Raw genomic sequence first — 23,973 nt, forward strand, 5'->3', positions numbered from 1 at the left:
TCCAAACCAAGGCGACGCCATTTGCAGTTTCACACTTTTTTATATCGGACCAATTTTTATGGGCAGGCGTGCCAAATTTGTAAAAATGCGCCACAGAGACAAGTGTAAAGCCGTCTTGGCTCCTCTCGTTGTGGCTTTTGCCACCGAGCTGCTTCTCAGGTTGTCGCGTCTCTTGCATAATGGCCGGGCAGCAGCAGTCGCTGCTGTCTCCATAATTTGTGCAATAAATCAAATGAATTTCACTCAGACAATAACACAATCGAGGGGGGAAGGAGTGGGGATATAGTGACTTCAAGGCAACTCAGGCAATAATTATTAACCAAAAATGCCTTGGCAACGATCAACCAAAGAGCCAAAGACCACAAGAGCATATCAATAAAAGTCGCACACGCAAACAAGCGATTGACACGCAAAAACACATTTAAAATTGATTAGCCCGGTCAAGCTGAAACCGAAATCAGAAAGCCCAACTCCAAATCCCCCAATCTTGAGCCTCCACATACCAAAATCCCCCTAATCCCGGCCTCTAGAAGATGTCTAGACGAAATGAAACCCTCTCTCTTCTGCCTATCGCGTGGTGTGACATTCGGCCCGAGGCTTTTCGAACTTCTCCAAAAATATCCAACCAATTTTCTTGGGGGCTCACAGGTCAAATGCGTGTGTGTCGCGTGCTATATATGGGCAGCGATCACAAAATTATATTTTTTAGCCAATCATTGTACATTAGTTAAAAGAGAAGTATTAGGGGGAATTTTGAGTTTTTAAAAGTTGAGCAAGGGATACTCTATAGACAGTATTTTGGGAGAATTTTTTGGGTATAAGAATAAAGTTGTATGCTCTTTTAAAAGAAATATAAATGTGTGGATTTTAGCATTTATAAATAATATCAGTGTGTAATGTAATACATTGCAAAAAATTTGTGTTTTCTGAAGACTTTTTTTAAAGTTATGTTACTTTCTAAAGAAAAAATACTCAACCTACGTATGTATTTAAGGATCATAAGTTTAAGGACAAATTTTTAAAGGAATCCATTAAACATTAGTAATAGATATAAGCATTACAAAAGCTTTAAAAGAAGTGCATAATGATTATGTTCATTATGATAGAATTATCATCTTTTAAAAGTATCACTTACAGTCTTGTTTCCATTAACTTTCTAACTATATTTTATATTATATATATATATCTATAAACTTTTAAGATTATTTATAAACTTTTAAGATTATCTTCGAAACTTTTAAGAGTATCTTCGACACCTTTATGACTATCTTTGAAACTTTTAAGAGTATCATATTCCCCATTAGATTTTATAGAGTATTTCTTCGATTTGGAAAACTTTTGGGCTCTCTCTAACTGATAAGCAAAAATGCTCAATCGCCTCGGGCTCTTCTCCAATAACAAAGTAAATGTATCTCTGGTATGGAATGTCTGCGCTGCGTTTCACTCTCAATTTCTCGAGAGGATGGATGGATGGATGGATGGGCAGATGGATGGCTGGGCTGCTGCTTCTGTGAGGGTTAGGAGCGGAACCAAGACCAAGGGGAGCGGGATGCCATAATTATTGGGTCAGCGTGCGTCGTCATAACGGAGGCTTCGCCAGGCGAAGGAGAAAAGACAAGGGCAAAACTAATTTCAGCCAGCCAGGCCCCTCTCTCGCGGGCAATTTCCAGTAAAAGTCGATGTCCAAAGCCCCTTATAATATTTCGTTGGCATCCACAAATATGATTTATGAGCATTGATCAATTTGATGGATATTTTTGGCAAAAGTCGGCGCGATCGATCCGATCGGATCGGATCGGATCGGAACCACCACCACCCTTAAGGCCATTCCCAAAAATGCTTAAACCAATTTTTATATTTTTACCAAAGCCAAAGGAGAGCGCAGAAAAAAGAACAGCATCCGCGAGCTTAATTAAACGGAATCTCTTCCTGGACGCTCTTCCCGAGTCTTCTGGCGAAGCCATCAGAAGCCTGTGCCCTTTCTGTGTTCGCTTCTGTGTTCGGTCCTCCGATTCCTCCGATCTCGGTCCGAAGAAGCTTCAATGGTGGTCGTCGCCCCAGAGACACGATAAACGCGTACAATTGTTTGCACTTAAGATTTTTACACATGATTCAGTAGCCAGAAGACCCCGAGTCCCAACTCCCGATCCCGATCCTGGCAGTCATGTCTGCATATGTTGCACTGCCACTCGAAATCGAAATCGGAATCGGAGTCGGAGTCGGAGTCGCAGTCGCAGTCGAAGGTGGAGAGACCCTGCGCTGCCCTGCCTTGGGTCTCTTCTATCAGATGCAATATTTGCTAACGAATAAATTGGCATTTCACAAGTTGCCCCTGACAGACAGAAGACGACTGCCTGGCTGGCTGGCTAGCTGGTGGGTTTCGGGTTCCTGCTCCTGCTCCTGCTCCTGCTCTCGTCCAAACCCCAGAAACTGGTTGCTGCTCGTCTCCTCAATTCATCCTGGACGGCAGCCCCAACATGCATTGCAATCATTTTTGTTGAATCTAAAATTGACGCATCTCGGCTATGACTTCGTCATTCTTCTTCAGCTGCTGCAGCTCCTTCTGCTTGTGTTCCCTCTCCTCCAGCTGCTTCGGCTCCTTCTGCATGCCACAGAAAGGCATCGCAGAAGGCGGCCAAGAAACCCCAAGTTGGCCAACTACTGTGTTACGCGATGCTGGGCTAAAATGGCCAGCGCGTCAGGCATTTTTCGACGACATCTGAATCTGATTAGAGAGGCAGGCAGAAGGCAGAAGGCAGAAGGCAACTCGGCGTCCTCGTCCACATATACTATATGTCCACGGCCTCATCCTCGTCCGTCCATCGCTTCAACTTGACGTTGAGACTGACGGGCCAGGCAATGCACCTTTTGCACCACCACTGCAGCCACTGAGACACTGAGCCACCGAGCCACCACCGGAGGCAACTGCTGCAAACACAATTCGCTGGAACAGACATCGAGGGATCCTCGATTGTTGCACAGTGGAGATTGATAGGTTCAAATTATCTGGAATAAATGCAAGAAAGATGATTTTAAATAGAGAAAACTTTACCTATAAAATAAATAAGGCATTTTAGGAAGAAGAATAATAATAGTGCAAGGGATTCTACAATGAAATATTAATAGGAATCAGCATAGAACATTCTTTCTAAATTGTAACTCTCTAAATTATTTAAATTCAATTTACTTCTTCGTTTTTTTTTTTTTTTTTAACCCCTCTACTGATCTTCCACTCCACTGTGCATTTTGTTTAAAGTTTTGTGTGGGGGTTGGATATGTCTCCGTTTTACCGAGAACTTAAAATCTGGTAGTCCCTTCTTGCCAAAGAACATTTCCTTTAGTGGTTATGCTTTAAACAATATTTTTGTGAGCCATAAATTGCATTTCATTGTCATCTGTCTCTATATATATATATATTTTGATTTTGCCTTGAAATGGTCAGTGTTTTTTTTTTCTTACCTTCTTTTTGACCAAATATTATTTGTATAAAGAAAACAAGCAAACAAAAAGCTCGCAAAGACAAAAGAAAAATGCAGAAATCTACTTTTGGCTGCCACGTTTTGCACTTTGCATAAATTGTGTGAAATCGTAGAGGCAAAGCTCAAGTTTAATAGCAACAAAAAAATCGTATCCTGGACGGACCATAATCGTGTCCTTGTACAACAAAAGCAATTGCTACTGTTTGCCGCATCGTGGGCCACATCATGTGGCATATATCATGTCGTTGTCGTCGTCGTCGTAGACACAGGCGATGGCCACGCCCCAACGCCCTCGAATCGGACGAAAAAAAAAAACGAAAAAAAAATGGAAAATCGCAAAACGCAAATCTGCGCCTGCGCGCCATCGCCATCTCCCCAAAAAGACGAAGAAAACCCGCTGTAAATTTGCATAAAATTATGCAAAATCATGCAATGCGCTTAGTGTTTGTTGTCTGTCTGTCTTCGGTGGGCCTGAGTGCGCTTCGTTTTATGAATGGAATGGCTTACTGGGGATGTGGATGCAGCTGAAGTTGGTGCTGCAGATGAGGCGGAGGCTGGGGATCATCATCATCGAGCGACTTTGCCTGCCTGCAACTTGTTGCCGCTGTTGTACATTAATGAAATTTGTTAGTATCACGACTTTTATGCCTGCTGCCTGCCAAGTCAGTCTGCTTTTGTTTTGGGACTTGATTTCTGATTTTCGCCAGTTCGTCGTTGTTTTTGTGCTTTGTGTCATTTGCATTACAATTCAAATATTTTTGCACATGTTTATAAAGAGTTTATGATGCGATTATTCCATTTTTGGTTTTGGTTAGATTTCGGTTGGGGGGAAAGGATTACATTTTTAGGGAAAACCTTTAAATTTCTCTATTTAAAAGGAAATTTTGACATTCCAATGAGATAAATTAGAGGCTTGTAAAGCGAAGAAAAAGGAAGCCAGGGGATTGATTTGTAGAAAAATGTTCATATAAAAATATTGATATATATCGACTTAAAAAATGGTATTTCAATTTTAGTCTGAAGCGTAAAACTATGCGAAAGAATCATTTCCGACCCTATAAATCATATATATTCTTGATCAGCATAAAAAGCCGAATCGATCTAGCCATCTCAGACAAAAAATAAAAATTTTAAATTTTTTTTCCCAATTTTTTCATCTAAAAATTTACATTGTTAAATTGTGAAAAAATGGCAAAATTTTCATTTCCTTAAAATTGTCTATTGAGTATGCAGAATTATTAACCTAATAAAAACTAACATAAAGCAGCTTTCCGAATTGAAATGAATGCCTTCTTGGCTTAGTTATGAATTTTTTAAGCTTCGGTTTTTACACAAAATTGTCCTTTAAAAATATTAGTAAATATCGACTACAAATTGGTATTTCAATTTTGGCCAGGATCGTAAAACGCTGTGAAGGAGTCATTTCCGACCCTATAAATCATATATATTCTTGATCAGGATAAAAAGCCGAATCGATCTGGCTACCTCAGATAAAAAATAAATTTTTTAAATTTTTTTTATTGTTAATTTTTACATTGTTAAATTGTGAAAAATTGACAAAATTTTAAAATTCTTAAAATTGTCTTTATTGACGTAATAAAAACTAACATAGGGCAGCTTTCCGAATTGAAATGAATGCCTTTTTAGATTAGGTTTGTTTTTTTTTTAAGCTTTTTTGTAGAAAAAATTGTTATATAGAAATGTCGATAAATATCAAATCAAAGAAAGCGAATATTTGATGTGATCATTGTTCGATACGATTCTATAATTCAGTTTCAAATTGCAAGGGTATAAAAACATCGGTTTCATTAAGAGTAATTTTCTTTTTGTTTTATGTCGAAACCTTAAAGATTCTTAGCTCCTTTTTTATCCAGGATACAAGTTCGTTAACCTCTTTTCGAGCCCTATCTCATCACTCCATCATTCTGAGGGATCCTTGCTCATACAATAGCGATTTGAAAACTCCCACCGCATTCCCCATGTTTCATCTGCAATCCAATTCTCGCACAAAGGCCGTGTCAATCAAAGTTCGTGTGTATTTTTTGTATTTTTTGTCACAATCGCATTTAATCGCAATTTTTAACATATTGATCTAAGGGGAATCCTCGGCGGAGAATCTAACCAAACCGGGCGAGCATTTAGCCAAACGACGATGCGTATCTGGGTAGCGCTCTGGGATCTGTCTTTGGGGTGTTCCATCAGCGAATTTCTTATTTTATTTATTTCTATTTTTTGGCTTAAATGCTGACTTTTTCGGGGTTTATCGCATTACAAAAAAGCAGCAAATGCGCATATCTCTGTGTTACGATCATACCCACACAATGCGTGGAGTTTTGGGATTGGGATTGGGTCTCAGATTGGGTTTGGGTTTTGGTTTGGGATTGGGATGGGGATGGGGATTGGGGTCTAAGAGATCTCGACTCTCCTCAGGTTTCTATCTCAACTCGCTGGCAGTCTGCTGCTGCGATGTAATTTATGACAATTTATGCAGCGTTAATGTCGCTGGTCGCCCCGTTGATCGATGTCTGTCACTTGGATCTTGCGTTCTACGACGGCTGCTGGTTGACTGCCTGCTTATATAAACTGTCCAGATTTTTATCGTTGGTTTCCTCCGGACCCCACCCCCATCCCTTCCACTCTACTCTACGGAGTCCACGCAGTCTGTCTTTGGGGATCTCCACTGTATTTGGCACCGCCAGCCCCTGTCCAGCTCCGAGTTATGTTTATCAACGGCCGCTGTTGCATTTATAATTGAACGAGATCGAGATCGAGAGCGATTTGCATGATCTGGGGCTCAACCGAGCCCTGTTCTGCCTAAAGAGGCCAATCGATCGCATGTTTTATGGATGTCAAATACAATTGCTACAATACAAATATTCTAAGTGGTTGCGCAAGTCCCCCAAGTCCTCCTTCTATATAAAATATGTAGAAACAAAATTGTTTCAGTCAGTCAGTCCGGGTCCAAATAAAAAAGATATTTATTTATATGTAAGAAGAGACAAAAAAAACCAATGCCAAAATGAAAATCAAGTTGCTTTCGAGAAACCTTTCAACGAAGTGGGAATGCCCTTGTCGCGGTTTTGCTGAAACAGTTTCACTGCATAAAGAGTTTATGTGATATGCATGAAGATATATCTGAGTAGATCCATCAGGTAGGACCCGAATTCACTTGGGTCTCTTATGGAAATTGGGGTGTAAGGGCTTCCTTAAAGAAAGAGAATAATAAAAGGTAGAATCGAGCTAAAAATCTAACTTTAAACTTCAAACTACTTCCTTAAAATAACGTTTTATAAGCCAAAGAAAATTGATTACTTTATTTTATTTATAAGTAATTTGAAGTCATTATGCCAACTGTATATATTTTATGTGGGACTGATTTATAATTAGATAATTAGATATTAATAGATAATATATATATATGTATATTTTTGATATATTAATATCTGTACATTCTTTAAAGAAAGAGTATTTTATAAAATATATATAAAATATTTTTTTTCTGATCATAAAGTTTTACGAACATTTTGTACTAGATCCTATTTTATCTTTTCTTTAAATCAGTTATTTTAATTCTGAATAAGTAATGTTTATTGAACTATGAACAATAATCTAATTGACTTACAAGATGCATTTATGTGTAACCTAGGTTTATTACATATTATACTATCAAAAGTCGTTTTTAAAAAGGCATTCTTAAAGGGAATTTCACTCATTTATTAATTATTATGCTTTTTTTTTTTTTAGTAAATTAACTTCAGGCAAATAAATGTTCAAGCAAATGAGAATAATCTCACAACTATTATAATTAAATAATTAAAAAGTAGTAATTTCTAGACTCAATCCATACATTTTGAAGGCTTCTCCCCTGACAAAAGCAAATATCAAGGGTATTTAGTGAAAAATGTGTGGTGTTGTTGGCATATATTTAATTTATTCACTGGACGTTTTGGCTGGACGGGCAAATAAGGGCATGTCTGGCCAGTGGCCATCAGCTGCAAAGCGCAGCAACTGCAACAGCAGCAGCAGCAGCAGCAGCAGCAGCAGCAGAAATCGCAACAGCAACAGCAGCAACAGCAGCAGCAACCAGGACATGTTTGCCATGCATGCAGCAATGCGGCAGCTCTTGGCCTTCAATTAAACAGCAACAACGGCAGCGCGCATAAAATACAATAAATAACTGGCCGGTCCCGGGCAAATGAAGAGATATAAACCAAGTCGCCAGTTCCCCCCTTCAGTCAGTCGGGGAGCCAGGGAGCCCTGCTGCATACGCAAAACTTGCTGCCAGAGGGGAGGCCAGAAAGGAAAAATAAAAGAGGGCCAAGAAAAGAATGAAAACCGTGGCCAGAAAACGCCCTAAAACGTACAATCAGCAATGGTTTTTTATGTTGTTGTTGTTTTTGTTGTAATTTTTTGCTGCGTTTTCGCACGCAGTGGGCGTGGCAGCAAGGGCGAGAGCTGGGCAAGGCGTTCGAAACGATCCGATCCGAAAACGCTGGTGAAAAATTCCGTTTGTGACAATGATAAAATAGTTTAACCTCGGCAAAAGTCGCGTTTTGAATTTGAAATGCGATTTTTTTGTACCTGCGTTTTAGTTTTGGATTTTTATTGTTGTTGATGTCTTTTTTTTTATTTGGTGTTTCGTTTCAAAAATTTATTTTTCGCTGACAATTGACGAACTGCCGAGAGTGTCCACGGCTACTGTTGTTGCGGTTTTGCGGTCCCAGGAATTGGGGCTACCCGAAAACCATGGCATCGAGTGTCGCTGCTTGGCATTATTTTGGTGACAGTTTTGGCCAAGGTTTGGCCTCTTCTTCTGGGTTTTTTTAGCCAATGACGTATGTGAGGGTGTTTGTGGAGCTTTGGGTTAAGAATTTGGAGTAAAAATGGAATGGAATATTCATCAATTTAAATAGATGTTTTTTAACACGTGTATTTAGGTACTACTTTTTCCTCTTTTCTAGTTTATTTTTCATCATTCCTTAAAGCTTTTCTTTTTAGATTTTGTTGATTTTTATTTTTAGCTTGCTGATTTACAAATCTATATTTTAAGTCTCAAAATGTGATAGAAAACTAATGTATCTCTTACAGAAAAATGTAGTTAATATCTTGTTCCTTCCTATACCTTTTCAAAAGGTTCTATAATTTTTGTCAGTGAAGGAGTCATTTCCGACCCTATAAATCATATATATTCTTGTTCAGCATCAACAGGCGAATCTTTCTAGATATCTAAAAAAGCAACAAAAAATTTTGAAATTTTTTCCAAAATTTTGTAACAGGTTATAGCATTGTTGAGACTTAGAAGTTTTGACAAAAATTGTAATATTTTTAAAATGTAATTCAAGTATGCAGATTTATAAACCTTTTAAAAACTAGCACAGAACAGCTTTCCTTATCGAAATTGATGCCGTTTTAACTTAGTTGTGGTTTTTTAAGGTTTGATTTGTCCAAAAATATATCATGTACAATTATAGCAAGATATCGATTTAAGGAACGCGAATATTTCAGGTTTTTCCTTTGACATTGTTGATAATAATTCTCACAAAATATTCCCCAAACCCAATCTTAAATCTAAACAAGAAAAAACTTAATAAAATAATCACACTAAAGCTTAAGTGATATGTTTGGCGTTCCCTTTCTTCACTCATAAATCATAATGCAAACCAAGTCCTCCCTCGCGTTTTTCCCGGGACATACGTGCCACAGCCGTAACCGAGCTTCTGTTGCATCTGAGTGCCGCCGTTTTCTTCACGGTTGTCACCGGACAAAACCAGTAGCTGGAGCAGCAGCTTATCATAAGCTGCAGACAGAAAACATATTTTGACTACGAAATCAGAATGGCGATGCGGACAATGCAAAGAGACAATATAAATAAAATAATTGCTGGCATAAATAAATTCAAAACTCTTGTAGACGGCGGTGTCTGAGTGGAGTGCGTGGAACAGATTTTTTGGTCTTTTTTTTATATTTATTTTTATTTTTATTGTTTTGCTGTAACCATGGCACTGCCTTGGCATTATGTGCGCAAAATTGTTAATGGCATTTTGCATGCTGGCGGCGGAACCAGCAAAATGCAGGCAGCTCTCCTAGGCTTTCATTGTCGCCGGGGCACCAAACGAAAGACTTAAGACACGAACTTGCCCGCCAACAACCAGGGTGAGCTGCATTTTTGTTTTTTTCGGCTGTCTGTGTGTGTGCGACGCGTGTTTTGGGACAAATTCTATTTTTATAAACAATTTAAATTCAGGCAATTGTCAGGGTGTGTTCGACAGCAGGGACAGCGGAGTTATGTCTGCATTTTTCGCGCCTGCTTTTGTGGCAAATTGACAACAATTGCTGTTATTAGCTCGGAGCTTGGAGTGGAGCTCTGATTTATGCAGCTGGAATGTCTGTCAAGGGCGTGGACATACTCGGCACAAACACGAAAAACTTCCGCTTTGCTTTTAATTGAGTTCTAAGCGGAGAAGTGACGCCTCTACAGGAAAATAGGAAAGGAAGATGCTCCTCAGGCAAGACTCCCTCTCAGGTTCATGAATATTAAAAAGTAAAAATTAAACCCAGAATTGAAAATAAAAACAAAATGTATGCTAGCCAACAATGTTTGCACACTTTTCGCACATTAGGCCAGGGATTAACACAGAGAGAAGTCTTGATATAAAATCTCTTATCCAGCTGAAATCTTTAGCGATAAGTTGTTCCTACCTCTAGCTTTATTTTTATCATTCTGCTTAATTTCCTGATCTGGGCTTAATCAGCAAATCAGCGTCAAATGTTGTGAGCTTGATGGCTGTCGTAAAAAGAGTGAGCACCTTGTGGAGGAAGTCTTAGCCTCCTTTTAATGACGCTCGTAAAATGGCAAACAAGCTATTTCTGGCCCCCAAATTAATTGCCGTGTGTGGGTTATTGTCATGGAGTGGAATGGAATGGAATGAAATCAAATATAAGGGCCACAGCCAAAGGAAGTAATGAATCAATTAAGTAGGCATCAGAGCTAGGCGATGGGTTGGGGAGGAATAGGAGCCATTAAAGTCAAGGAAGAAAACAGCAAGCGAAGATGTCTTAATCGCGGCCGAAACGAGTTGGAGTTCCTTCAACCCGAAATGGGATTACTCTTTATATATGTTTTATTTTCAAAATTGCCTTCGTTATATGCGCCAATTAGACAATAACATAACTAATGAATTTATTGTGTGAGCGCGTTTTAAGTTGGTTTTATCCACACACAACCATATAGCGATTATAATTGCATGTCATGATGGCTTTTCTCACTCAACCCCTCCTCCTACACTTGCATGTGCCTAGGCAATTAAACACCAATGGGGCAGCTCTTTCCTTCAGTTTTCTTTTAGTTTTCCTCCCCAGACTTGATTGCTATATTTACCAGAAATTGAGCAAATTAAACGGAATGCAAAATATTTATTGTTCCACAGTACGAGCCTCAAAGTGCCGACCATAAATATTTGTTGATACGATTCGATTGAGTGTTGACAGCCAACAAATTGCCAAAAAAAGAAAGAGGGGAAAAAGAGAAGGCTAAAAAATAGCCATATTGTTATTATTGACTTGACCAATTAGCAAGCCCGAAGCTTGGAAATTTTTACTATAATTCTTCGCCCTTCTGCGCCCCTCTGTTGGTGTTTTTTATGTTTGTTCTTGTAGCCTGGTTGTTGGTCGTGAGCGGGTTTTCTAATTCAAACGCAATTCTTTTAGTGTTTTCGGTTTTCCTCCGTTGCGATTCAATCACGTGCAGTGCTCGACAATAGATACTCCTCTCTGTCGTTAAGTTTGTGAGCAGTTAACGCGATACCAGTACGAGTTTCAAGCCCCCTCGTCCCCGCCTCTGGTGCAGGTGCAAACTGTACTCTAAGCCAGGTTAATATGGCCGCCATGGTGAGGAGTTGGGCTGTTGGTGATTGTTGCTGTTATGGCCACGAATGCGGCGAAGAGCAATAAAAACAAAGCAAATGGCCAACAACATTATACAATGTGTACAATACACACACTATACAGTCTAAATAGGAATAATAAACTAGGAGGATCTTTAGTTTATTTATATAAATTATTAATTTATTGATTTAAGGATGAAGGAAATCATTTGTAAAGGGAATATTGCTTAGAATACCTTGTGATTTCGTCCTTGTTACCTGTACTTATATATATTTACCTCTAAGGTAAATCCTATTTTCGATTATAACGACTCTTTACTGTATGTGAGAAGCACCAAAAGCAACACACACACTCCACACACACTCTTACACTACTCCCAGTGGAGCGGGGAGGCAGTCAGTGAACTCGCATGGCCGCCGCACGAATAACGTTTCGTGACAACCGCCAACAACAATTGAAGGTTGAAGTTACACTCGCGGTGCGTGTGTGTGCTCCGTGTGTATGTGCGTGCAACGCCATTCGGGCGTACCAACAAAATAAAATTATATACTCGCATAAACAAACATATATACTATATAAGAAAAATGAAACGGAGGCCACGCAATTGGCCCCCTCCCAAAGCAACCCACCTGCACCACCATTACTGCGTCTGCAACTCTTATTTATTTCTACTTTATTATTAACATTATGTAGAGAGCAGGGAGACTTCGTTTTCAATGCCTTCGTTTTGATTGAGGAAATCGCAGTTGTCGCATTGAAAATTCAGTGAAATTTTTTGTGGCTTTTGGTTAAGGCCAAAATGGGCGTCATTTGTATGCGGGGAATGCAGCTATCGCTCTCATATATTTAGGCTTTAATTGAGGTGGGAAAGGGCCAAGATAGGTAGGTTTTAAAAAGCCTGAATTAAAGTTGATTAATAATTACAATACAGAGGAAAAAGTTGAGTAACATAAAGTGTCTTAAAACTATATTCATTTAAGGGAAATATTGAAAGGAGAACAAAGAAGAGATTTAATTAGATTATTTATAAATATTATATGAATAGGCAAGTATAATTTTATCTCAGAATAGTTCCAAGAAAATATTTAAATATCACAAGTGAAACAAAACTTTGAAATTGTATTAATTTTTTTCTTATCTTAATTTTGTCTGAGGCATATTTAAATGTATTCTTTTTTTCTACTGAAATACCAAATATTAAAAATATATTTCGTAGTTTAATTAATAATGTACAAAATATTTCCCATATTCTTGATTTATGCAAATTCTTCTCGAATGAAAAATAAAACAAAAGACTTAGGCAACGAACTTGCTGTCGATAAAGAGGTTTTTGATGTTTTTGATGATTTTTTTGTTGCTTTCTTGGCTTTGCAGATGGAATATTTGGAGCAGAGCCATACAATTAGGCAACGAACTTGTTTTGTCAGGGAATTTGTTGATCAACGACTGCATTTCGGGGCCTGATTAGGTGTCTCCAGGTGTCTCCGGTGAACCGGAGGGGATCTCCGATCCCGCCGAGATGTCTGTCAACGCAGACGCAAAATGCGGGGGCCATAAAATCAGTTGATGCTGTTTTGGCTGCCGTTTTTATGGCGTTTCTTCTACGATTTTATATCGCAGACAAAAGAGTCTGCTGGTGTGTGTATGTCAGGTCGTTTCCTTCGACAATATTTTCAAATTAACAACATTAACAGAGACCTTTTAATTAAGTTTCTTCTGTGTTGTGTTTCTTCTCCCTAGCTGGCATTGGGAAACTTTATCGATTTGTGTCGCTGATTGGCCAGCTTTGGTTTGGTTTTGGGTTTGGGTTTGGGGTTCGGTTCGGTTTTAGTTTTATTTTGGAGACACATGTGAAAGCTTTCTGTTACAAATCGGCTAAAATGACCATCAGGTGCCGGAGCGGCGTCTTAACTGCCTTTTTTAGCTTTCGCTCGTTATCGGTCTGACCTCTTCTTTGGCCAGGGGTTTGGTCATTTTAATGGTCGTCGCCGCACACACACACAAACACTCAGAAATCCAAAAATTGTTCCCATGATTGTCGCCAAAGTGTTTTTTTCGTATCCCCAATACAACCAATACGTGCTGCCTTTGACTATTTCTTATTGTTTCTTCTTCGTTTTATATGTATGTACACATGCTCTGCTACGAAACAAAAAGGCTGAAAAAAGTGGCCAACATAAAGAGAAATACTTTTCTGATACCCATCGAGTTATCCATCAAGTATTGCCTCCTCTTTTCGTGTGTGTGTCTTAGGCGCTTAAAGCTTTTTAAGGGTTTTTAAGATTTTTATCTAACAAACTCGCTGTGCATACTTAATTATGTATTTTGAAATGTGAGACAGGTTGGCAAGGCATCGGGGCCCCGGCATTTATCTCTGGGTACGTCTGTATGTATGTATATTTTTAGGTACGAAAAGGCAACAACTATTTCCAAAGTCCGGTTACGGGGAGCGGAGCTACTGTCGTTGACAACTTGGGCATAGCAGGTGCAGTACAGTTTCGAGATAAGACGATCCAAAGACGATGACTTTTATCGAGAGGTGAGAGAGAATGTCAGGAGGTAATGCTTACGATCGAGTTATTGATATCGGTAGAGGAGGAAAACTATACAGAAATGCATATAAAAATAATCAAAGTCTTAAAAAAAGAAGTATTCTTTCTATGCTAAAGAAACAAATATATAAAATAGACATTATAGATAATTGTCTTATCCTATAATCATTGATTAAATGATACCATATTTCACAGAATAAATAACAACACGTTTAATGCACCCTATAATCCTCCTCTATAATCCGCAAATACTCGCCATAAAGGTGCCATAATACGCATAAAGAGTTGATTAAAACCTTTGGTAATTCCGTTTACTTATCGCACTCCCATCTTCAGTCCTCCTTTGTCTTGGCCTCCACTTATAAGTTAATTTACAAAGCGTAAGACTTGCCCCCACTGCGTATGCGTAATGCATATAATTTGCAACTTACCGAATCGAAGGAAAACAAAAAGAAAAGCGTAAGAAGTAAATATAAAGATATGAAGTACCACGGAGGCCACGGAGAGCTGCCAACCTTAAGGGCATTCAAATAAAGTTGTGAAGTAGCGCTGGCGTATAAATAACCGACACTTGACCAGGGATTCTATTGATTAAAATCAAAGATGAAATTTATACCAAAGCTGGAGCCCAAGACCCGCTCTCTTTCTATCTGCTAGCCAGAAGCGAGGGAGAGATGCTGGGCGATGCGATACCGTGGCATAACTATGTGCCAGGCCATTTCATTTTTCAACAATTGGCCAAAACTACGCCTCAATAACCAAAACGGGGCGTGTGCTGCCACAAAAGTAATGAGCAGTTGGCCACGCGCGCCCCCTCTCCACGAGGGGGAAAACACATTATCCCTTGGGCGATCAGGCAGAAGGATGCACCGAGGACTGGAGACTGGAAACTGTAGCCTGTGCTGCTGCTGCTGCTGCACTCGAGCCTATAATTATAATTGAAATAAATTGATTTATTTGCTCAATATCGGAACTCGCCAGCCAGACTCTGGCCCCGGCCACGAACTCTATGCCAAAACGCATAAAGCCATAAAGAAAAATGGCAACAATACAATTCATGGCTCTCTTTCTCTCTGTGTGTCTCTTGGGTTGTGCATGGTCGTGTATATGTGCTTAATTGTTGTTATTGGTTTCTGTGCTTAGGTTCACAGGGAAAAAAATCAAAATAAAATTCAAAAAAATATTATATGTGTGCTTTGCCAGCGGCGGCCTAAAGTCCGGGCCAAAACTGCAATGACGACGACGATGACGACGTCGATAAGGTCATGAGCAAGTGTCATTGCAGCGCATAAATTATGACACGAACGGGGGTAGAGTTTGGTAAATAAATAAATGTTGTACACAGGTTACTGTAGCCTCTGGAGCTTGTGCTGAAATTTCGACAAAGAGCTGTAATAGATGGGGCTTTTTTTCAAGTCATGTAAAGGAAAAAACCTTCTGATAAATGGTATATTATTTTTCTTGTCGAATTAAGATTTAGTGAAGGTATGTTATTTTAATGTCCTCCAAATTTCAATGATTAGTTCAGTTGTACCTAAAGCTGCTCTAAAAAATCGAGTGAGGGTTACCTTTTCCTCAAGTGTTTTAAAAATGTTCTTTAAAACCTTACAGTAAACTAGAAACTTAATTCCTTAATAAAAAAAAAGAAAAGTTATTAACTTTGGAAGGCCAAAGCTTATATACTCTTGCAGTTTGCAATTTAAATATAGGATCCAATTGGAAATCGATCATATTCGCATTCTTTGGATTACTAATTATAAATATTTTGATATGACAATTTTTTCAACAATATTCAATTTAAAATAACTCATAACTAAGCTAAAATAGCATTAATTTAAATTCGGAAAGCGGTCCTGTGTTAGTTTTTGTTAGGTTAATAAAACTGCATACTAAATTGTACATTTTAAAAAATTTTAATTTTTATCAATTTTTCACATTTTTAATTTGGTAAATTTAACCCAAAAATTTTAGAAAAAAAAAATTTCAACATTTTTTGTCTCCAGAAGATAGCTAGATCGATTCAGCTTTTAACGCTGATCAATAATATATATGATTTATAGGGTCGGAAATGACTGCTTCACTTAGTTTTATGCTTCTGACTAAAATTATAATACAATTCCTTTAGTCGAGATTTATCAATATTTTTGTATGGAATTTTTCAAAATATCAATGTTTAAAAACCTCATAACTAAGCCAAAAACGCATTAATTTCAATTCGGAAAGCGGTCCTGTGTAAGTTTTTAGTAGGTTAATAAATCTGCATACTAAATTGTACATTTTGAAAAATTAAAATTTTTGTCAATTTTTCACAATTTTATTTTTATAAATTTGACCCAAAAAAAAATGTGGAAAAAAATGTTGAAATTTTTTTCTCTAGAAGATGGCTAGATCGATTCAGCTTTTGATGCTGATCAATAATATACATGATTTATAGGGTCGGAAATGACTGCTTTAGTACGTTTTATTCTTCTGACTGAAAGTACAATACCCTGTAAGGGTATAAATATATATGATTATTTTCCCTTATTATGTTATTACCACGAAAGACTAGTAAAAATTCCGAGACAGCGCCAGTCTATCAAAACCCATTCCTTTCCAAATGCTTTGTTTGCCAGCCATTATTTCTTATCATTAAAATATTTTGATGCCGTTTTAAATTATTATACACAAAGAGGTACAAACAACAGGGAAATATGAGCGTTAGCTGGCTACTGTTAAATGATCACGTTGGGGCCTGGTCAGCCGTGTCCCATGTCCCGTGTCCCGTGTCCCGTGTCCCGTGTCCGTGTCCGGGGCACTCCTCTTTGGGGCTGCCTTCTAACAACACTTACAAGTGCTGGAACTACATAATCTAAAAGCAGAAGCAAGAAGCAGCCGCAGCAGCAGCAGCAGCAGCAATAATAAAATTGAAACTGATCGCATTTCGGAATGCTCGGCACGTCGCGCAGTTTATTAAAATAACTTGGCCAGAGGGACGCGCTGGAATGGGCAGCGGAGAAGGAGGCAGGGATCGCAGCGCGGGGACCATCACCTGCTATGGGTAAAGAAAAATTAGTTTAATCATAAAAATGCTCGACATCGGCAGCGGCAGAAGTCGCTGAGGAAGGCAACTCTTTGGGGGCAGCTACCTGTTTTGAGCAAGAAGATGACTTCAATTAAAAGCTTTTAACAATATCACGTACGGCAAATCGCCGGTGAGGCGGGGCGGGGCGGGAGAGTGGCCCGGGAGTCTGATTACATCACAGTCCTGTGGCGGTCTCAATGGATGTGTCTCCTGCTCTTATATCTCGGGTATTTCGAGGGTATTTTTTGGGGGTATTCAAACAGGGGTTTTTACAGGGGTTTGTAGAAACAGGAGTTTTTTAGTGCTCTAAATCTTGTATCTTTATTAAAAGAAATTTATTTCTATGTTAAGACTTGCTTTATTAAAAGTACAGGATATTTCCTAGTCTCAAGACTGTTATCCCCCACATTTCACTCTTCTTAGTCAGTCAGTTATCAGGTGTAAAGCATCGCGCTCAAAGCGGTTTCAATGAAAACGCGTTTGTGTCCGAAGTCTTTTGATTTTCGCCACACATCTCTGGAGGATAGAGTGGAGCCTCAGATACAATCACCGACTGCAAAAAAAAAAAAAAAAAAATGGAAGGGAGGGAGAAACCCCTGCACGTGCTATATATCCACCCCCGACAGCTGCCCCTCCGCCTGCCGCCCGCAGATCAAAGACGAGGGTTATCCCTTCGTCAAAACAAAAAATAAATATAAGAGAGAGAAAAGAGGAAAGACCGTCTTGACCATGTCACGTCAGGGCGTCAAAGTCTTTGTCGGCAGTTTTTTTTTTTTTTTTTTAATATATAATATATATTTCGCTCCCTGTCACCGGCTCTCCACAAAAGTTAATAACAATAACAGTAACAGTATAAGTAATTCCAGCGGAGCAGCTACACAAAAAACTCGAAAATATTTCGGTCACTTTTTCGATTACAACAATTTCATTTATGTCTTATGGGCGATTTGCAATTTCTGCGTAATTTGCAATGTACATTTTTCTTCTGCACTTGGCGCGTGCGATTTACGCAATAAAAATGGCGTTTATGTTTCAATTAACATTCATTTACCCCCAGCTGAGCGGTAAATACGAAAATTATGTAATTTGGAGGTGTAATTTAGAGGACATTTACGAGAGGGAAGAGTGCTCAAGGTTGGTTATTTAAATCGGATGATTGGGTTTTTTTTCTTATAAAAGTAGGGTAGAAAAGATTTACTTTTAAATAAAAAATGCATTTAATTTCGTTTGTATTTTATTAGGAAATTTATTTTACATATATTTAAATTTTAAATACTATTTAAAATACTGTTAAAGGACCTTTATTTTCACATTGGCAATTTTTATGGCAAGGTCAAGAAACTCACCACTGCAGCCCATATCCACCCCTTGTCGCTGGTTCGTGCATAGGCTAAGCATTGGTGGGGTTAGAAGGGTTCACTTCCGTTTCCTATAAGACCTGGCAAGACACACTCGCAGGAACATGAGCGCATAAAAACAATTGGAAGAGTTGATTGGCCTTTGATGTGTCGCGGGACAGGAGCAGGGAAAAAGTGTCAGTCGCGGGAAATGTGTGCCACTCACTGTGTTTAGTGTATGTGTTTTTTTTTTTTTTTTGTGGCTAATGATATGCACCCCTCGAACTGTGACCCCTTCGAATGCGATATCCATCGTTTGACGCATTCGTTGTTTTTCGTTTTTTCGTTTCTCGTTTTTTATTTTTATTCAGTTTCCCTCGTTTTTATTTCGAAAGGAAAGGAACATGCGTGCCGTAGTTGGAGGCATAGTTTGCGAGCTTCTATCGTTCTGTTTGATGTCCTCACCTGGGCACAGGAAGAGGTTGCCCTTTTGACTGCATTATGCAAATGTTCTTTTACGAAAAAAAAAACAACAACAGATTTTTTTATTGACATATGTTTTTTTTGGTATTCCTTATGGTATCGGTTCAGCTTGGTTTTTGGTTTCCTGTCGCCACTTTCGGTGGGTGTGAACAGAGTTTTAATTTTCATACATTTTCCCCGGCTGTGCATTTCGTTTGAAAGTGAAAGAGCCCCACACAAAAGTGAAGTTTATGGAGATTTAACGCCTTAATGAATTATTTATTTTTCTAGTTTTCCGAGTTTTCCTCTGCGCCATCAGAAATCGAACTCTGGAGTTTGGATCATGAAAGTGAGTTGAGCGAATGCCAGAGAAAAGTTGTGTAACTCTAAAATTTGATGTTCCTAGCTTGGTTTTTTTTATGATACATTTATGATGGGTGTTGTTTTGTTTTAAACTACTAATTTATTGCGGTTTGAAATGAACAAGTTTGGGATTAGGAAAGTGGTTAGTGGGATAACAATAATCATGTTTATGGGGTTTGAGCTTAAAATGATATTGAATTAAAAGGAGTCCAGTTAGTGGCAATTATAATTATTTAGTTTTGGGTAATTCTGTAAGCTTAGATCCTATATAAATCCTATTTTTAACGCTTAACTCCCTGATTTCCCCCCCTTCTATTAGGTATACCCCATTTAATCGGCTTTATTGTCACATACTTAGCTACTTAACCAGCGATGAAAGCCACGCTTACCCCACACACACAAGCCAAAGAGCGAGGAAAAAAAATTGTATCCAGGTGTTGCAACGCTTTTTTCCGTACCTCCTCTTTTCTGGCATTTGTATATGGGTTTCGCCAATAATTCACGACCCTGACGGGTTCGCGCTCTCTGCCTATGGGACGTGTCACAGCGCCGCAGAGATAAATTAGTTAATAAATAAAAAAAACAGGGGGAAAAGTACTAACTAATTTGCATATTTTGCCCTTTGCAATGGCAATGCCAAAAGCCAATGAGGCGCACCAGAAATGCATTTGAAGCGAACTAACAATATCGGGAGGAAAAGGAGAAGGGTTTGCTGCCCCTCGAAAAAACCAACAATTGCCATTTTGCTCGCTCGTCGAATTGTATTTTTTACTCTTTGCCCGGTTTTTGTATTTTTTTGGCGGGACGCTGAACAATTTTCTATTTTTGGCAGCGAGCTCATTTGCATATGAGACAGCAAGGATGCGGTGCGTGTGTGTGTGCAGGATATAGCAGGATATAGTGTGTATGTAGGGGAATTTTTGGCAAACTCACTTCGTAGGTAGAAAGTGAAAGGATTTCAGCAAAGGATAAGCGGCGCCCTGATTGTAGACTCTTAACGGCCGTTGCATGCAAAATTGCAAAAATTGAAATTGCAAGAGGTACGTCGCGTCGCCCTAAAAAAAGATGATAAATGGGTCGGTTGCATCCACGGGGAGATTTTGCAAATTTGCCTATATAGTAGAGCATGCCTATGCAATTTGCCTACAACCGGTGACCTTGCCAAAAGAAAACAAAAAAATAAAAGGGTTGCTCAAGGGGTGTCTTCTTCGGGCGCTGTCTTGTCTGTATTCTTCGGTTCGTTTTTTTTGGCGCGCAAAAAATAATCGAGAGTTGGTCGGGCATATGGTAAAGAGTTGTCCGCGGCTTCCTTTTTTTTCCTTTACGCAAATTGATTGCAGCTGAGGATGAGTCGAAGTCGGAGTCGGAGTCCTTCCAATGAACCGTTTGTTTGCAAATGAGCAGAGATATATCCTGCCAAGGGGGGTTGGGTGAGGGAAAAGAGGTAGGTTCCTGGTTGTAAGGATTATTTGCATGAAATGTACTTTCAAGATGATGTAGGTAAGACAGACAGGCAGGATTAATTGTCTAGAAGAGTGTTTAATCGATTTTTCAGGGCAAGGATTTTAAACCAACTGTCAAATCATTAAATCGAGTTTTAGAAATTAGGAAAATCATAAAAAGAGTCTGGTTAAAATAAGAAACATTAAAACAAAAAAATGTATATTATAGATTTTATAATTAACTAAATCAGAAAAATAACTTTCAGACCCAAAAGACATTTTTATGTCCCCAAAATCACTTAATTTAATACTCTACCAAACTAAAAATACGATGCTCAGACACTTTAAATAAAAATAATAAAATAAAAAAGAGACACCTACTGCTTGACATATATCCGATTAAGGTCAGCGTAATAAAATAATGGTTTTCTTACCTAAAATCCTGTTTGCAAAGCATTAAATACCGCTTAAGCGAATAAAATTGCTTTGCATTTGCCACAAATTAGTGGCCAAAAAATTATACAGCAACACCCACATATATAGATACGAGTTTATTTATATATATACTTGAGTGTTTTCGCATTAATTGTGCTGTGCGATAAACAAAGCGATCAAAAGCAGACCAGTTTATATGTCTTGATTCGGAAATTATGGCACTTTAATTACCAAAACAGACGCCGTGCCACGAAAAGCGAAACCCCTAAGCAAATTAATGCAAAATAAGAAGAAAATTATGCTAATAATTATAAGCAAGTGCGCATACAAAAAAAGGAAACAACAGAGAGGTGTGAGAGGGGAGGATTTTGCCATTTATAAAAATGCAGCCCAAATGCTAATCGAGCTCATTATCATCCAAATCAACGGCGAGCCGCGGCCACGAGAGATCTTCTTTCATTCATAAACGCAGCGCTTAGTTATGTATTTTTTCCTGTTTATTTTTTACCATCGCTGCTCATTTTTTTTTTGTATATTTTCTCGCATGCGGCGCATAATTATGCAACAAGTCCTTTGCCCGAAAAACGCGGCGCGTGCGCATTTAGCATATGCCGGTGGAAAAAGTAAAAAAATAAAATAAAGACAGACTTGAAACGCACAGAATCACCGGGGGAAACAGGATTTTTTCCTTCGACATTTGAAATTTAAATAGCGCATTTTTTTCCTGGTTGTTGTTTAGCGCCTCTACCTAATTATCATGTAAATTTTTGTCTAAGGACGAGCACACACAATGAGTGGTGGACTGCTGACCCTATATACATATATATTTTGTCACTCGGGTGTTTTGGGTTGGAAAAGAGGCGCTTGCTTGGCTTATTAATTATGCCCAAGTGCGTGGCCAAAGGATATGGTCATGGGAGAAAAAAGTGTAAACAAATTTCATGCAAATTCGTTGTCTGTGTCGTCTGGCCTGCGTCTGCTCACTCGCTCCGCTGACCTTAGTTTGCATAATTTTCATTTTTTGTGATTGAGCTCTTGACCTGCCGCAAAATGAGGTCCATGGATATGTGTTAAGAATTTATGGGGGTGTAAGAATGAGTGTGTTTACTTGTGTAGGAGAATTTCATGAAATATTATAGGGGGAAAGGGAAAAATTATCTATGTTTTATAACATATATATGAGTTTTTAAACTATATTAAATACAATAAAGCAACTAAAATGTGAATACATAGCCTTTTAAACATACTCCTCATAACTATAAATAGTAATTACTTAAAGCTAGGATTATTCAATAAAATATTTTAAGTATGAGAGAAACAGGGCTACGTTATGTATTTAATATCTCTTAATTAAGGTATATTACTTTTATGAGTAATCCTAGACAAAATAAGATAAAATACAGAAATAACTCCTTTTAAAACAATTAAAACCAGAAGAAATCACAGCCAAATATCTTCTCTTTTAAAGAATAAACTAAATAGATTTTCTTAAATATTTCAAGTTAAGTCCAGCTCTTTTCATTCATTGTTCCATAACTTTTTGAGTGGTTTTCCGTTCGATTCTTCCCATTGTTCCGCCACGCTCCACTAAATCAAAAACTGCACAGTGGGAGACAAAAAGCTTCCCCTCCTCTAACAAATGTTTAACTATAACGATGCCACAAACAGTTCCTTTAGCTATGCTAATTTTTGTGCGATTTTTGTGGCAATTTCGCCAAAATGGCCCATAGAATCAATGACGCTGACAAATAAAGTAAATCAAAAAACTATTGTGTCGGCGAACATAATTTAACTGTAAACTAGTCAAAACACAAAGTCGCTTACAAAATCCAGAAAGAAAGAAGTTATCGTGGAAAAGAAAGGCACATTGTCAAAATGAGAAATAAAACTGATATGCATGACAAAAACTGAACAATATTCGGTTTTAGAGGAGGTAAAGGTAGAATGGTTTATCCTAAACTTAAATATATCCTAAAGGTATATTGATTTTAACTTTGAAATGATTTACTCATGATTTACTTAGTTTAAGAAGATTTATACTTATTTTAAGTTAACTTAAGGCAAGGTTATGTTTATGCCTTTTATTACTTATACACTATATTATACCCTAAATTATTTTGGAAACAAAATTTGAAGTAATTCTTTAGGTATCTCTTCTTGTTTTGGAATAAAAAATATATTAAAGATAGGTTCTATTTAAACCTTTACTTTAATTATCTTATAAAATTGGAAATAACCTTGTTTAAGACCAAATGATATTTATTAAAAATTTAGTTATTTATATTATTATTTATTTATTGAAGAGTTGGTTCTTTTAAAAGTGTGCTCTTAAAACTAGATACAACTTTGTTTAGGGCGAAACTATTAATGGTTTTTAAATATTATTATTATTTTTACAATTATAAAACAGTGTGCTTTATTATAATAAACAAATGTCTTTATCGTAGCAATCATAGCATATCTACTTAATACATTATTAAGCTATTTTTAGTAATTTAAGTTTTCTTTGACAAGATACTATATGACTCTTTAGAGTTTTTACTTAAAGGACTAACACGTATACACAAACATCAGGAATGGGATTAAAATGCTGATATCTTATAGAGTCTAAACATTAAATTTTCCCAAGATTGTTGGTTGGAATAATTGTTATCCTTTCAACACTATTAGTAATAAGATTTCTCCATGTCTTTCACTCTTTGATTTTTTTTTGCAACCCTTAAGAAAAGAAAAGCCACACACACTCACAAAACGAAAGGAAAAGTTGTCTGGCCAAGGAGCAGCGAGGAACTGAAGCAAAGCTTCCTGCGGGAGAGAGAAGTCCTGGCGACAGGCGAAAGCTTCCCTGGCCCCAATGCTCCTCGGAGACCCACTATAGCCCAGTCTCGCTCTCGCCATTGCAAAGTGTCACTCTTTGCATGGGAATGTGCAGTGCTCCAGCAGCTCTCAGCGCTC

At 38.0% G+C, this 23,973-nt stretch overlaps 2 long non-coding RNA genes across 6 annotated transcripts in view; one reads left to right on the forward strand and one right to left on the reverse strand.

The window, feature by feature from the left end:
* LOC147644679 (uncharacterized) overlaps window positions 1-23,973 on the forward strand; it is a 140,410-nt gene that overhangs the window by 48,973 nt on the left and 67,464 nt on the right. The gene's annotated exons all lie outside the window — the stretch shown is intronic.
* On the reverse strand, window positions 1,840-23,817 carry LOC147644680 (uncharacterized). Its single transcript, XR_015270139.1, has 2 exons — window positions 23,767-23,817; window positions 1,840-3,006 (listed from the first exon to the last, which is right to left on the reverse strand). It is a non-coding gene; the product is annotated as an uncharacterized LOC147644680 (long non-coding RNA).

The sequence above is a fragment of the Drosophila serrata genome, unplaced genomic scaffold, assembly GCF_035046125.1.
Source record: "Drosophila serrata isolate PLE 108 unplaced genomic scaffold, ASM3504612v1 contig_116, whole genome shotgun sequence".
Taxonomy (NCBI): Eukaryota; Metazoa; Arthropoda; class Insecta; order Diptera; family Drosophilidae; genus Drosophila; species Drosophila serrata.